The following is a 14,872-nucleotide window of genomic DNA, read 5'->3' as shown; positions in this document are numbered from 1 at the left end:
AACAAAAAAACACATAATATAAAAACGCCTGATCAGAGAAGAGCAGGTAGAAGGAAAAGCTTCTCACCTCTGCCTGTGGCGCTCCATGCACAGCACTACTACGCTAAAGCACAGAAGCGTGTTTCCAACACGTTTTGGCATTGTTTTTCCCCTCCTGGCTGCTGTTGGGAAGTTAGCTGTAGGCAGGCGAGCGGCGGCGAGGGCTCGGCTCGCTTCCTCATTCCCGGGCGCCGCAGGGCGCACGCGCTGCCCCAGGCCCCCGGACCAGCCGCTGCCCCGCGCGGAGCCCTCGACCTCTGCGTGCACCGCGGGCTCCCCCCTCCTCTCACTGGGCTTTGCTGGCCCTTAAATAAATTTATGAACGCTACTGAAACCCTGTCCCAAACCTCACTGAAGCTCAGCTAAACCAGATTGAAGCTATGTTTTCAGTTACGTGCAGTAACGGGTTTTAACTGTAGAAAAAACAAAAGAAAGAAGAAATTGATCTCCTTCAATGGGAAAGGCTCTTACTTGGCAGGCTGTAAGATATTTTAGCAAAACGAGTTCGGCTAAGGACAAGATGTTATCCCTCATTTGAAACTTCCTGGGTTTGAAAAGCACCAGGAAAAAAAAAAAGGCGAGCCGCAGCCCTAGGCCAGGACCCTCCCTCCGGGCAGAGGAGCGGAGAGCAGCTGAGGCAAGGATTTGAGCTTCACGCCATCCTGCGAGGCCAGAGCCAGGGGCTTACTGCACACTGGAAGCCGGCTGGCGACAGGGTAGTGGGTGATTTACCCAACGTTTCTCAGCAGAACCGCAACGACACCTGATTTTCCTTCTTGCCGACCTCTCCTGCTCACGCAACATTCAATCGCTGGTCTTACACCACTGGAGTCAGGAACACGAAAGCCAACATGAACGCAAAGGAAGCTCAGCGCACACACCTCCAGAAGAGAAACACAAACCACGCACACAAACCTGCACATAGCTCTAATACAARTTTTCAAGGAAGATATACATGACTACCTTCCTAATTCCCATTTGACACTATATACCCTCTACAGGTCATTTTAAAGAAAAGCGAAGTGACCAGCCTTCAACAGTAAAAAGTTCCAAGGTCTATYACCTAGAAAAAAAATATCTTCTTTGGCTGGTAAGGACCCCAAGTCCCCAGCAGCTTATGTCCAGGGTAGTGACAGCAATGCCCAGAGGCAGAGTAAATTTTAGAAAAAGGAAAAAAAAAGATCTTGTTGCCACTGCAATGCCTTTATTGTTTATTAGATGGGTATAAAGTAGAGGAGAAGCATCTCCTTAAAACCCAGCTCAACCCTCTGAGACAGTAAGCATAAAAACAACCTGAAAATAAAACAAAAAAATTAGAAAGTGTTGCTTGTCACCTCCTCTCCACTAAAAATCTCTYTCTCAACTTGATTCAGCAGCTATAATCCTGCTTTGACATCARAGGGGCACTACAGCTGTAATAACTCTATCTTTATTTCAATATGAGACAATGGGAGAGAATGACAGTCTGGCTATAAACGCTTATCAAAAGCTTGATAACTTTTGCTYCTATTCTACTTACATATGCTGACTTCAAGAGTTAGCATTACATTATTCACTTTTTAAAAAAATAATAATAATGTTCTGTTGTTTACAAACTACCTATTAGATAAGTCCCAGAAGGTCAAAAATCTCACATGTAAGAGTAAGAAAATGCTGAAATGTATGGTAAAAGGAGTATTAAGTGAATATATTTGCTACTCCTAAGCATGGGAAAGGAGTTTCCATTTCAAAGAGTCTTTGAAAATATAAATGCAAAACCCCATTTTACTTAGAACATTACAGGATTCAGAAACATAAAGAACAAGTAACAAATACGTTAAGTGTTTGAAAGCTTTGGCTCAAAAGATTCTCTTTAGTAATTTTCTTTATTTGATTTGGAGTTGGTTTGTTCTTCAGAATGAAGAGATCCATCCCTTTTCTTGTCAGTAAATGCTACCTCCACTTCAAATATAAATGTTAGCAGCATCATGTTAATAACTGTATACATAACAGTAGTCTAATAAAACTTCAGTTCATTCAGTATATGCAATTTATTTTGAAGATTGCATTTAAACATCAAAAGAGTACCTTAATAAAAACACAAAGCTATTCACAAGCAGTGAAAACAACTAACGAACTTTCAAGCAACACACTGGTACTTTTTTTTCTTTTTTTTCTTTTTTTTTTTTTTTTTTAATCTGCTTGATTTTTAGCTCCTGAATTTATTTTAAAGACAATGTGATCACAAGAAGAGATCTCATGTATTGTATACAAAGCAATCTCCAGACTACTGTGATGCTATCTCAAAAGGCATCTAGTTTGCTGGGACATACATTTCATCATAGCAGGAGTTCATAATGAAAAAGACTCCTTCCCCCTCCCCCCCCCGAGTCTCTTTAAGGCACCTCTCCAAGCAACCATGTGATATTTTGTCTGCATTAGAGAGTGCATGGCACCATCAACTTTGGAGAAAAGATGCCTGTTTGAAAACAGCTGTCAGGAACATTGTTCTGCTTCCTACAACAGCGCAATCCTTAGCCATCCTCAAGAAGTGGAGRGAGGCAGACTGAGGGTATAATAGTGGAAGATAACCTAGGTTTTCAGCTCACTTCTTGCAGAGCATCGTTTAAGCCTAGCTGGACTTGTCCCAACTAGAACTGAAAAGAGTATTGTTAAAAATTGTTTAGTGAAACCAAGTTGTAAGCAAAGAGCAATCCTTAGCCACTACCACAAGAGACACACTGGACAAGCTTTAAGAGTGCAGCAACACCAGGCCCATCTAAACAGTTACCTGTGCTTCACAAAGCAGCGCTTCACAGCTAAATTCAACCAGCGTTTCTTCACAGTGCAAGTCACACAAATACACTCAAACCCATCATTTAGGCTCAACATGGTTATAGCACTGAGCAAAGCACTATCTGAAGGAGAAGGAATGCTGTAGCAGTCCATAACTCAAGTTTTCTTAGTGCTCCTAAGGCCACAGCTTTGTAGAAGCAATAATGTAAATGCTACAGTAACTGATACAAAAATACATTGCAGAGGCCAATCTAAGTCAGATATTCCCCTAGGGCTACTCCTGCAGTAGCCTCAGTGGTAATATTAGTGGGAATATTAAGCTAAAAAAATGGAAGTTTCACAAATGATTACTGTACTTATTTCTATAATTCAGTCTTAATCAACACCATCATCCGTCCTTTTGGGGAACATGTTTGGTATGATAAGAAAAGGGTACTCAACATACCATTCAAGATTTCTTCCACACCTCTGAGCAAAATTTTGCTGTAAAAATTCACACTACGCAGCATGGACAAACCTGCTCATCACTTGTAAGTAGTATTAAATTACCATTCACACTGGGCTCAGTCTTTTAACATCTGTAGGAGAGGTCACACAACTGTTGCTGAAAAGCAGGTTAATTCAGGTACTTCTGACTCAGAACATAATTGAGCTTCATTTGCTTTAAATGCTACTGGCACCTGGTGATTCAATTTGTAGCAGTGCTAAAAAGAGCGATTCCAGAGGCCAGAAATAGCCTGGGGTGAGGCACTCACTCAGAATGAGATTTTTCATGTAACCTTCAATTATAAGAGAGGAAAAAAATTTTTTTTTAAATTGCTGCTTTGGTGTTAGTCTCACTTACCTTCTAGATTTATAAATAGTGTCTTTTTCTTTTACAGCTTTGTACGATCATTAAAAACAGCACTCGTGGTTTTAGAAAGTGGAAACAAAAGGCTCAAGTCTCAGGGTTTCCATTCACCACCTACTCTTATCCAATACCAGACATTTCAGAGCTTAACCACAAAAAAAGAATGCTGCTTCAACTTTCTGGACTTTTAAAATACAGAACAATGTGAGACAGTCCCGTATAAAAGAAAAACGGAAATCCAAATTCAAGCATCGCATGGATCCTCTTATCAGTAAGGGATAAGAGCTATAATTATCTTTGGCAAGAGTGTGAATTCAAATAGGAAAAAGAGCATCTTTCAGCCTCTTCATAGTGGTTTTGAATTATAAACCTAGTTTTAAGAGTTTAAGTTATGTAACTTGAAAATCATCCAAGCCAATGAGTAAAATATAATTCCAGGAAGTTACCTATTAAAAGTGCACTGTCAGATTGATGAATTAGCTAAATCCTTTGCTACTCATACTTCAGTCTTTTAAGACCAGTTCTGTTAAAGACATGTGATTTCGTCATTTAGTCGACAAGCTCTCATATTTATTGCTTACTCAGCATGAAACTGTTTTAAGTGGAACAGTCCATGAAGAACAATTTTCTCATTCCTAGTTCATAATAGTAAGTATTAAAAAAATGTATTAATCTCTGAAAAACTATTACAACTATATTTTAGCAGTACCAGCTACAGGAATGGTATAAAATAAAATTTAAAAAAAGAGAAAAAGAGTATTTAATCTTGCAGTGTGTGCTAAAGTTCAGCAAGTAAAACACATTTTCAAGGCACGCTGAACTAATCTATCTTTTTTAAAGTAAAAGATAAACTACTGTTACTGACCTTTATTCACAGTAGATCAGACCTCACTTATGAGAATTATGGATGGGAAGACACTTAAAAACAGTAGTTCTGCAGTCAAACATTTTTATATTGCCCTTGGTTGTTTTAACTGCCATTAAGAATCTTTCTTGAAGTGGTCACAGCCCTCCAAGAGCTCTGAAGGAGGACATCATCATAGGCTTCAAAGAGACTGCAGGCATCCGGGCCCTTCACATAACCCGACTGCAACACTACACATCTCTGCCTCGAGAATAAACCTGACAATGCTGTACAGTTACTGCACACGTGGGCTATACAGAAAGCTATTTGCCTGAGTTTATAAATTTCCTTCTTCTGTGGTCAAAATAGAACGTGTGCTTAGCTGCCATTCACACTTCCATTCCTGCAGACAACAAGCCAGGATACGTGATAGCAAGCCTGTTAGAGTCAATATTTACATGACTCCATCATTTAAATTCCCTCCGTCTTATGCAGAATAAATCCCTGATGAAATAGCAGGTATCCAAATTGACTATGGCATAAGAAGGGAAAACTAGGCATTGAAACTACCTTACCACCCACACAGTCAACACCCCTTTACACCTTCCTGTACTTAGCCACTTGCTCCTTTGACACTGAAAGCAATTAAAGGAAAGGAAAACTGAACAACAACCCGTTCAAAAGAGGAAATTTTCAAAATCTGTAAGCCAAAGCCCCCTGTAATATATCACTTCTCAAGCCTTTAGAGTTGGATTGAGAATTATTTTTGTATACAAAGCCCAACAGGAACAAAGCATTTAAATATACGTATAAGCACACTGCAGTCATTTGATTTTTCAATGGCTTACTGTCAATTTTCATTCTGTAATGAGCGCTCACATGCCAGCATGTCACCCCAACATGACCAATTTTATTCTCGCTTCCTGAAAGCTACGCCAGTTCATTAGCGTAGTTTCAGAAGGGATCAGGCGTGCTGGAAAGAAAGGATCGCTGTCACTCCTTTCCGCCTCCCCGAGACTCCCGGCCGCCGTCGCAACACCTGGGCAAACCCACTGCAGGGATTGCTGAGGGGTCCTTTTTGCCCATCCTGCTGGGGCAGGGAGAACTACCATTTTTATTTAGCAGGTGAATTCACCTATTACTCACAGGAAAAAAACAGCGGAATGTTTTTTTTTTTTTTCCCCTGCAGGTTTTACATAAGAGAAACTACACCCGTGATCCTTTTCATGCCCAGTGAGTAATACTGACACCACACCCYGTCCTCACCGTGCAGCGCCTAACGCGACAACCGCATGGTTACCTGCTTAGGTATCACCGGCTGCTGTTTCCCTCACCGATACCACGTAGCCTGRTGGCATCTCCCCTGCCCGGTACGTGCCAAAATAATCCCCGTCGTGCCGAAGCTTCAGCGTGACAGGGATTGCATTATTCTAGCCTAAGCCAGTGCAGTGAAACTGAAAAACCCACATAAAATTGTTGCAACCATATAATTCCTCTTCAGAAACACACCCAGCGACATCTCCACCCTCTGTGCAGCTTTGTCACAAATGCTTGACTGAGAAGTTCCACTGAAAGAGGAGCAACCAGAAAAGCCAACTACAGCTCGCTGCTGGCTGGAGCTGTGTAAATCCTTAGACTCAGAAAAACAGGAGGAAAATATTTCATTGTTATGAACTACAATGCAGAAACTTTCATGCTTAATATAAAATAAGCAAACTGATTTATTCTGATACACCTGGTACAGGAAGATATGCTAAAAAAATTATTAAAAGCTGCTTGCCACATTTCTTTTTATGTAATCTGAATAGTCCTATTTTTGTTACTTCCTTTTCGCAAGTGCTACAGAAATGAGAAAGAACATCACGCATTAAGAAGAAATTAAAATTTTGGCAAGCAAGTTTGTTTTCACAGGAACTTATTCTGCAAAGAACTACAGTACTGAGTGAGAATTACCTTAACTCCGGTAATAATTAAGAAAGAGGGTTTTTTTGTTTGGTTGGTTGGTTGGGTTTTTTTGCTTTGCAGCAAGTCTTTTACCACAGTTCTCCTGTCATAATCAGCCTCTCTCTCTCCATCTTCAGTCCTCAAAACATGAGGCCTAAATGGAACTACTACTCACAAAATCCAAAACATAAATTAAAATATAGGTCTCCAGTGTGAAATTTTTATGTGGTACCTATGGGTTTAGTCCAATTCATGTAAACAGCAATTCTGTGCAAACAGTACACCAATTGAAACCAAGTTTTTTTTTTTTTTTTTTTTTTTTTTGCATTCGGGCGCAGCGTTTATCCAGTCTTTTATAATTAAAATAATAAAAATTATCTTGCACTTCAACAGATCTTGCAAGTCCAGAGCCACTAGTAAAACGTGAAATGGCATCACTGAAGGGAGAACTGAAACGTTGCATCTTTTACTCAAAGTGCGCTGGCATGAGTCAAAACAAGGCTATTCCCAGTATCCACAGTCGCCCACCATCATTGCTAAAGAGCCATTTATACTAGGAAAAAAAGCTGAGAGATGGATGCTTTAGAGGAACTCCAAATGTACCATCAACCCTTACTTTCTGATTTAGCATGCAAAGATGGTGTTTAACGATCTACCTGCAGATCACTCACCTACCTGCGGATCCTTAATACAAATATGCCCTCACACCTGACAAATCAAATAGCAGTTTTGGAACAAGAGAACAGAGGGAAATGCTAAGCACATCTTCTCAAGTCAGGAAAAGGTCTTGTACAGAATATAACAGCACAGAAAAGGCATCATTGGGGCAATGTCTTGAAATAGCAGACACAACGTGACATATTTTAATGAAGAATGCAAATACAGGAGACTAGCAATGTGAAAAGCATTCGCATGTTCAGACGACATCCCTGATGGCTCACATCTTTTCTGCAAAATCCAACAAAACAGTMGCATTTCAAATAGTCTGCATTATTTCAAAGAACCACCGTTTAACCACCTCTTGCTTTTCTCAGTAATGCCTTCTTTCTACTCGTCATCTGCACTGAAGAAAGACATTGTGCCCAAACTTCAATCCCTACCAACCTGAGAAGTTAAGCAAGGAAGGCTAAAGTTAAAATTCTCCATTTCAAGAAGACAAAKCTAACCTACAAAGTCTTAACAACACTACTAACTCCTCTTTTAATTAATTCTACAGGAGGCCTTTTCACGCAATTAAACAGGAGAGTGACTCATAAACAGGAAGGACAGCCTGAGTCGTAGCCTCTGGTTTAACTTACCAGTCCATTCCACCAAGCCAGTTTAGCCTAACTTATTTTTATCTTTCCCTCTCCAAATTGACAGCAACAGCCAAAGTAGTCACGAGGGAGCACGCCATGAACAATACTCCCCAGCTTCTCACTGCTTCCAGAGGAAGCRGTGACATTTTGATAGTCCACAGCAAAGTCCAAGAACAAAGAGTCCCACGCTCGCTCCATTATCCAAACAGCCCATCCTGAAAGTCTGAATTGTCAAAGTAATGCAATTAATAGGCAATGTGCCATCTCTGCTACCTGCATTAGCTGKCTGAGTTGTACACTGGTTCACAACAAAATGAAGTTAAAAATATATTTATCAGCTAGAAGGAACGCACCAAATACCAGGGAGAGAAAGATCATTAGAGAGGAGAGGTAAAGACATCAACGGACCAGGAAAAAAGCACCCCACAAGGAAACACTCTTTTAGCAAGCAAACTAATAAGAACATCTGACAAGAAAGTCATACAAGTCTGGAAAGAGAAATGAATGGGTGATATTTTCTTTCTAATTGCTTTAATCATTTGTGGCATTTCTCCTTGTTCTGATTTATTTTTGAAACAACAYCTGCATTCTCTTTGCAAAGAGAATAAAATGAGGAATTATGGTTCTTCTTAAGCTGAGGAATAAAAACTAGTCATTTCCTAGCTTTGAAAGAAACCTGAATGTTAAGCAGGTGACACTTGGAATATTATAATGGACAACCATTTATTAAGATTCTTTTGAATTTGATTAATTGGCTCCATCGTTTATAATAAGGTAATTTGTCAGTTTGATACATTACTTGTGAATGCCTGAGCTCCTCAGACAGCAGCTCTAAAAGCAATTATCCAAGTACCACGTAAAAGACATTCTAATCTAGAAAAGCTCAAGAAATACCTATCCACCAAACTCTTAAGCAAGCTAGAAAACATAGCTCAGATAGTATGAGGTTTTTTTTTTTTTTTTTATAGGTTTCCTTCTTTCTCCCCTTCCCCTCCCCCCTTTTTTTTTGAGTGAGGGGGAGAGCTCTGAGACTTGCTTTACAGTATGCATACACTCCTACTCTTTCTTCTACACCTCCTATCTAAAGCAGGATAGCATTTTGCCTTTTTAGTATCTCTTCAGAACATTTAGAATACTTGATCGGGGCACAAAACTCAGGCTTGATTTGGTAAAATGGACAGAAATAGGAATTTTAAACTGTGGAAGATGGTGAGTAGAGAAACAATACATCACTGGACTTGCGAGCAGGAATAGATTTCGCAAAATTTTGTCAGCACAAYGTTCACTTGTAAAGGCAGGAGAAAAATTCCTCCCAGGCCTTCTAGAAAACAGCTTATACCAGAAACTTGAGATTTAATTATCATTAGCCTGCATAACTGCCAGCATTATTAATGATCATAAAATAATGTTTATGCAGCATTTCACAAGTTCAGAGTGCCATGTAAGCTAATCAAATTCATCTGTTTCAAATCAAGTCACAGCATTTAGTTATGACCTTATACAGAAGTAAATTCCATACTGTCACGGTACACCATTGAGTAGCTTTTTCTACTACTTCTTCTAAGTGTACTGGCTGATAATTTCAAGGTCTCTCCTTTGGTTTTTGACTCTTGGCACAGAAGTAACCAAAAAGAAAAAGGAAAGAAAGAAAGAAAGAAAGAAAGAAAAGAAAACAAAAAAGGCACAGAACACTTCAGCCTCCCTTTACTGCAACTACCAGATTCAATAAACATTGGATAAGGAGGTCTTAACACTTCCATTTGTTTGTACAGTTCCTAACATCAAACAGTACCTAAAGGACTGCTGTTCCAAACTGATAACARAAAGAAAATGAAGCAAAAAAACCCCAACAAGCTGGAAGAATGTGACTTACAAGGGAAGTAATAGTCAACAGTAAGAGTTCTATTTCACTCTCACTTTTGAAGAGAAGGTGTTTATATTACATAATCACTGCAGCAAGACATGCAAGAGTTACTGATTCATGTACAACTGCTACAAAAAAGTGAAGACAGTGAAAGAGAGTGAATGTCAGCATGAATAATATTTACTTCAGAAACAAAGCACAGGAAGTTAAGTGCTACCAAACACTCGAGTGTTCCAAATAAACTGGTTTATTAATAAGCAGGTAATTAAAACCACCCCCCTCGGCATACATTTCATTCCTTCCCTTTGTTACACCCTCCCTGAACTCTACTCCTTTAGMCTCAAAGGATAGCTCTCAACTCTGAGTTGGAGACCAACACTGCCTGACACAATTTATCAAAAATAATTAGCTTGCAGGTCCCTAAAGACCTTTGATATATAATAAAGAGATTGGTTTCCTTTCAAAAGGAAAAAGGAGGATAAAAGTTGGGGAAATGACAGACCTTCCAACGTGCTCACCACTTTAACTGAAGGCATTGCTATAAACAATTTCAAGAGGAAGTTCTGAGAAGCCCTTTAGAACCAGACCAAAAGCACTGTTGTTCCATCAGCTGATCAACCAGAAGTTTGTAAYGAACAACAGATTCAAAACCAATCTTACCTCAGCCTTCAAAGCTTATCCTGACAGGGTCTGATAAACAGGAAAACACGCTGAAAAATAACAAAGTTTGGAAAGCCTAGATTTTGTAAGTTAACCTTAACATACTATTTTTAAAGAGCATTTAAAAAACATCATTTTAAAAATATCTATTAAACGGGCATAAAGGGATAAAAAGAACCAGTTTTTTGTTTACTTTTTTTTTAAAAAAAAGAAAGAAAGAAAAAGGACCATCTGCAAGACCAAGATTCTCCAACATTAGCATATATATAGGTTACTAGAGCTACAAGACTACTGAAGAAACAAAGCACAAGGAAYAGCTTAAGGACAATCACATATCTTATGTTAGAATGACACTTTTGTAATATTCCCCACCACCACCACATAATTCCAAACATTTTTGTGATTGGGCAATAATGCTTTATGAGAAAGAGGAAAAACAAACAAACAAATTTTGCAACATTTTTTGCAGGAAATTGGGGGGGGGGGTCTACCACCAAGCAGAACACGTCACATCATAGCTGCAAAGCTGAAATGAATAATTGTCAATGAACTCTCCAGTTTTCCAAATGCTGAATTCAAGACTTTTCAGTGCACCTTACCGCAATATGATCCATCTTTGACATGAATGCCCTTTTCTGTGCTCTGTCTCAAATTACACAGTAATCAAATTTGTGAAAAATCAAATTAAAGATTATTTCCTTTCTTCAGCTACAACTGCATTGTTTTTCAGCTTAACTGCGTCTCTCTCCATTTCTTGTGCAGCAAGACACAAAAAATTGAATTCTTCCATCTACCAGAAGAATTCTGTTTTCCTGCCTCTTCTCTTCTCCTCCATCTCCCATGTGAAGATTTTTCTCTGCAATACTAGTAAGCCCCGTTTTTTAACTAGTGCAGCTAAYATTGCATAAAACACTGTATCAATTGACTGTGTGCCTTCACCTATAAAGACATTTTCTGTCTCATTCTACATGTGACCCTTATGCTTCCTGAGATTCTGTTTTCTTTTTGAAAAATAATATGCTGAGCAGAATGTTGCAGATAAGAAATCTGTAGAGGATGTGCAGCTCCTTCTTCCACATGAATTCATGTTAAAGTCCTCAGATTTTTCAACTATTAATAGCCAGTGCTCAGGAGATGCTGCTTATCAGATGATGGGCCCTATCTTTCATCTGCAGAAGGCAACAGTTGCTTGCTCACACCAAGTTCCAGGTTGAGCCAKAGCCAAGAGCTGCTTTCTCAAAGGTAATAGAAATCCCAGCTCTTGGTATTCTGCCAGCCTTACCACAAACTATTGAAAGTCCGCYGCATAACATTTCTGCAAGATGTTGCAGATGTGTATAATAAGCCACCTCTGCCTGCCAGAAGTTCCCTAAACCTCATGTCCTCACTTTCTTTCTCACTGTATGGGAAAGGAGTCTCCAGACAAATACTTGTATGAAACATACCTCTCTAYAATTTCCAACATCCAGAGCTGTGCGACCAGTACTGTTTCTGATAACACCACTCTGCAACAAGTTATCTACAAATCTTGATATATGAAGCACAAAAAAAAAGAGTTCCCGCATTAGCTAGTACCAGACAAGTTACTGCCRTGCTGTAGCAAGAAACCTATTCCCTCAAGCACTCTAACCAGACGATCTTTTTATGTCAGAAAAAAAAGACATAAAACAACAACAATCTGGCAGAGCTAGTATCACTGCATCTTGCCCTCAATTATGCATTTCCACAAATTAAAAAAAAAATCATTAGAAATCTGTTACCCCTTTGAAAATTAAAGCCATTTCAACTGTTGGTACACTAGTAACCAAGAAAATGAAACCGATGCAARAGATAGCATCGTCATAAGCACTTCTTGAGAAAAGCAAGTGGCCAAACTAACAACTACAGAAACTGCCCCAGTTCAGCATGCACTGTGGAATATTTATACACAGAAAGGAAAGTAACGTAACACGAGTAAATAGTTGTGGTTTTCTTTCCCAGATATCACAACTATATAGACTTCAGACTGTATTACTGTAATATAGYCCACAGCGAACTAACCTTGAAGGTGACAATGAAGTTTCAACTGGCACAAAACATTTATATATTGACCTTTCATAATAAAATCAYGTTATACCTTTGCTCCTATATGGTAACGGCTTCATATTCATTACAGAATACAATCCAAGACATTAACTTCAAACTACAGTTTCCCCTATGGCTTATCTCTCAGGTACCTTGAGTTAAATTTTTTATTTTTGCCTAAGAGCCAATATTATTTGGGATGCTCCAGCAAACCGCCATCTGATTTAGTGAGGAAAGAAAAACCACAAAAATCACACTCAGTTTCATCTGCAAAATGATTTAGTGAATCCCATGGGGAAAATTAAACAGTGAACAGGCCTTGCAAAAAAATTAACACAAGTTCTCATGAAGGATTGTCTGCTTGAAAGGTATCTTAGAGTAGCTTCTGCATGGCTATTTGAAAAGTTGGGCACATTTGTTTGGAAGACTAAGTGCAAGTGCATTCTTTTAATTCAGTTTTATGTTTCATACTATTTGAAAGCTGCAGTTCTACTAGTGCTTTCAGAGGGATGAAATATTTGTTCCGGATATCCCACATGCAAGCTATACAATTCTCAGGTAAAGAACAAAAAAGCAACCAAACAAAAAAGGTAATTACATTTCATATTATTTCACATTATAGAATAGGAAGAGTTAACTCCTTAAGTTTCATAAAGCACCCCTTTAAAGCACTGATTAGTTAGGAGATAGAGATCCTAAAAGAAAGCAGTCCATCAGGCTCTGCCAGCATCAGATTCTACCCAAGATCTCCAAACCGCATAACGTATTGAATTACTTTCTTTCAAATATACGTTTGTTAAATTTAGCATTCAGAAGCTGAGATTCATTGAGATTGACAGCAATCTGGATGGAAACCGGCATCAATCACTGGCAACATGGCAGAGGTTCCTGAAAGCCAATCTGCTAATTTCTGTTCAAGTCTGCTTAAGCATGACCACTCGTAATAACATACACGTCTTAAGATACTCTTAATTTAAATTCAKCTGTGACATATTAACAAAATAGTTGCTGAGTTCATGCATTCACATGTTCATTGGAACACAAACTCAACTTATCAATTCATTTTGAAAGATTTATATAGATAYCAGATTTGAAAAAAATCACTATCAGCCTACAACAGTCTCACTATAACTTTGTAACATATTTTGCTTTAAATTAAGCTAGTTTGGATACAAAATTGACAAAAAAAATCCAAAATGCAAATAACTTCCCACTCCTCTCCATTAATGTTAATCCTGCTCGAAAGTGATTGACAAGCACACCACTCAAATCTCTGGTTGTCAAAATAGACAGTACTTGTGTTTCTGAATTCCCCCAAACCAACCTGTCAGGTTGTCTGCTCTGACAGAGCCTTTCCTARGACAGGCAAGCAGAGCTGTAGCGATTGCAGGGAAAAGAAAGAGCGCCTAGCTGATAAAGCCTGTTTCTATTTATGTTAGCGGAAACCATAATTTCACATCAACACCACACATTAATGGGCTAAAGAAAGACGCGGTTTATGGCTCTATTGGTGGAGTTAGCTTAGCAGCCGTCAATAAAGCATGCACTCCTCCTATGAGCACCTCGTTATTTATGTAACTATGAAACACAGAAATTTATGGTTGGCAGACTACAAAGTAGACTCTCCCCAAAACCCTACATGCCGGGGGGAGGGGAGGGAATTAAAAAAAAAAAAAAAAGAAGAAGAAGTAGTAAATATAGGAAGAGACTAATTTCCCTGTTTCATAGCATTGCTGCACTAGGTAATAAGTCTCTAGGGCTACAGCATAAACACAGAAGTTAACAACTGCATTTCTATTCTAAGGAGAGTCACTAGAAGATAAAAACAGTCACAGCAATTAAAGCAGCATCATTACTGTCCAGGTTACCTTGGCCCTTCTAATCTTCTTTTTTTTTGATCTTTTTTCTTCTTTTTTGTTTTTAATTTATTTTTTGGGGGGTAGCCATTTGCAATCTAAGAAAAACGCCCTAAAACGCCCTAAAACCAGTAACCRCTACCTGAGAGGGGAGACAAGATTTTTCATTGATACTTGACTGAAATTGTTAAGGGAAAAAAAAGAGAGAGAGAAACAAAAGAAAGAAAAGAAAGAAAAAGAAAAAGCTACTATTGGAGAGAAAAAGAAAGCTACTGTTGGAGACATACATATGCATGTGGAGAAAATTATATGTTTCGAGTTCCCAGAAAAAAGATAATTAAAAAATAGCTACTTTTTTCTTTCTTTCCCCCCCCCTTTTTCTTTTAATAGCACTTTGGGCTTTTGGGGGCAAACCCCGGCTGAGCCCCGGCAACAGCGCGCCCTGCACCTGGAGCAGCCCGGGCCGGCGGTACGGCCGGACAAAGGGCGCCCAAGGCCGCCCCACCGCCTCGCCTTTGTTTTATTTTTAATTATTATGATTACTGTTATTATTCCCCCCTCCTTCCGCGCTCGACCCCGCCAGGTTTGACCCCCGTCTCGCCAGCACGCAGGGCCCGCTGGAAGCACAGCAGGCCGCAGCGCAGCAACCGCCTGCCCCCTCCCCGCCGCCTCGCCGGC

The 14,872-nt window shown here is 39.3% G+C and overlaps 1 protein-coding gene and 1 long non-coding RNA gene across 12 annotated transcripts in view; both read right to left on the bottom strand.

Moving 5' to 3' along the window:
• The window catches only part of RC3H1 (ring finger and CCCH-type domains 1), a 55,188-nt gene extending 49,155 nt beyond the window's left edge, over positions 1-6,033 (bottom strand). For all 5 annotated transcript variants that reach the window (XM_085299636.1, XM_085299638.1, XM_085299639.1 and 2 more), the window contains exon 1: positions 5,809-6,033. The gene's annotated coding sequence lies outside the window, so the exon portion shown is untranslated. The remainder of the gene's footprint in view (positions 1-5,808) is intronic.
• Positions 1-14,872, bottom strand: part of LOC146598839 (uncharacterized) — a 186,506-nt gene that overhangs the window by 89,536 nt on the left and 82,098 nt on the right. The gene's annotated exons all lie outside the window — the stretch shown is intronic.

The sequence above is a fragment of the Rhea americana genome, unplaced genomic scaffold, assembly GCF_003343005.1.
Source record: "Rhea americana isolate MKP2758 unplaced genomic scaffold, rheAme1 scaffold_151, whole genome shotgun sequence".
Classification (NCBI taxonomy): domain Eukaryota; kingdom Metazoa; phylum Chordata; class Aves; order Rheiformes; family Rheidae; genus Rhea; species Rhea americana.
Note: the sequence above shows the minus strand (reverse complement) of the source record. Positions and strands in the feature narration are given on the sequence as shown.